At 38.8% G+C, this 1,876-nt stretch overlaps 1 non-coding gene across 1 annotated transcript; it reads left to right on the top strand.

Moving 5' to 3' along the window:
- Positions 1 to 1,189: 1,189 nt before the first annotated feature.
- Positions 1,190 to 1,266, top strand: TRNAP-CGG (transfer RNA proline (anticodon CGG)). The gene has a single exon. It is a non-coding gene; the product is annotated as a tRNA-Pro (tRNA).
- Positions 1,267 to 1,876: the final 610 nt, after the last annotated feature.

Here is a 1,876-nt window from a genome sequence, read left to right as displayed (position 1 = left end):
TCCAAATTACGATTAATGTGAAGTCAGCATAGTGAATGTTATAGTACGCGACCTCAGGAATAGAAGGGCATGCTGAATACACGGTTGGTGTCATTTAACTGTTGTAACATATTTCCATTCAGTAAATTTCATATATTACGAGACTAGATTATCATTAAATCGGAAACATTGTGCGATGAGATATTGGACGTTATTAAAGTGATAGTTTGGCTGTGTAGATTCATTGAATTTCGCTTCACTGGATAGTTTATGGATATGAATGTTTGGAACAGTGAGATGGTAGGCGATGTTTGGGCTTCACCCTAGAATTACAGTGTGGATCTTTGCGATGATGATGATGACTGTTTTGGGGATATTCACGTAAAGTTAGACGTGTGCTGAAGTTCATTATTATTTTTCCAAACTTCACTGCGTGTGTCGAGATCATGTTTGAGCCGTGGACTGAGTAGCCGCGCGTTATTTCTTTTCATTTTCACGTTTATTGACGAGATAGTAAATTGGTTGCATTTCCAGACTTGCGTTCATTCTGTGGCAAGATTCGTTTCATGGTGTGCTATAGTTTAGACAAGGTTTCCAGCTAAATAACAGTAATTATGTTTGAAGTTACGATTTCACCTGGCATTTTAGAGGATGAGTAGTCGTCCCAGTTTCCGCTCGACGATAGATTTAGGACGTTACGCATTATCATAGGAGTATACTGATGAGCAGATATCCCCATTTTACGCTCGAAGATAGGTTTAGGAAGGTCTGTAGGTGTATATAGATGTTATTGTTAGGGTGTGTAGACACTACGCTCAACGATAGATTTAGGGTGTCGTCTGTATATAGTCAAGTCTTAGGTTAGGTGTTTTTGCGAATTGACTTGAACGATGGTAGTGTCTGCAGTAGTGTATATAATGCGAAGAGTGTTAGCAAAGTAATATTTAGGTCATATTTCGGCACAACCCTTACAAGCTGGAAGGTGTTTACATAAGATTAGGGAACCACTAGTGGCATGAACGTGAGGGTTGTCCAGCATTGGATACTGAGCTAACGGAGATTGATTCTTACTGTTGTGTGCCACGCGCGTTCGGGTTCATTGAACTTTAGTATTTTAAAGTTTCGAAACAGGCTTTCAACGTATTAGGTCGTGTTACGTACATGTAGTACGTGTTGAAGAGATGTTAAGTACAGAACGAAGCTGGCCTAGGCTACCATAGCTCAATCGGTAGAGCAACCGACGCGGAATCGGGAGGGCGTGGGTTCGGATCCCACTGGTGTCCGGCTGGCCTTTTTTTGTTCTGTACTTAACATCTCTTCAACACGTACTACATGTACGTAACACGACCTAATACGTTGAAAGCCTGTTTCGATTACAATGCGGTCGTGAAAATTCAATATTCATTTTAAAGTTTATTTCTTGACTGGATTATTTTGTCGTTCAGACGTCCGATTGCTTTGATAGTGTGCGTGTTGACACTTAGCTTATTTTATGTGACGGTTTCGATTCGTCAGCTGGGAATATATTTTATTTTCAATTTTCGTTCTTTCGTTTTTGTAATAGTTGACTGTGGCCTATCAAGAACTTGTAGTTAGTTTATTGGGACAGACATAAGTAGACTGATCTGTAATGGTAGTCGCTGTTGTAAAATGGAAAGATTTCTGTAGATTGTTTTGGTATTCTGGATTTTATTTCATCATGTAGACTTGTAAGTTTATTAAACTTAACATAACCGTTTACAAACTGAAATTTGGTTTTATAAGAATATTTTTCAAGTGATTTACCACTTTTTCTTTAACTTCATTGTTTGGCATTTCGTCTAAATGCATGATGAATAAGTGCTTCCTGCATTTCGCAGTTTTGTTCCTTCAGAACGACGTAACGTAAGGTCCTCTC

Source organism: Anabrus simplex, chromosome 1 (assembly GCF_040414725.1).
Source record: "Anabrus simplex isolate iqAnaSimp1 chromosome 1, ASM4041472v1, whole genome shotgun sequence".
Classification (NCBI taxonomy): domain Eukaryota; kingdom Metazoa; phylum Arthropoda; class Insecta; order Orthoptera; family Tettigoniidae; genus Anabrus; species Anabrus simplex.
The sequence above is the reverse complement of the archived record's forward strand: the minus strand, read 5'-3'. Positions and strand labels throughout refer to the sequence as shown.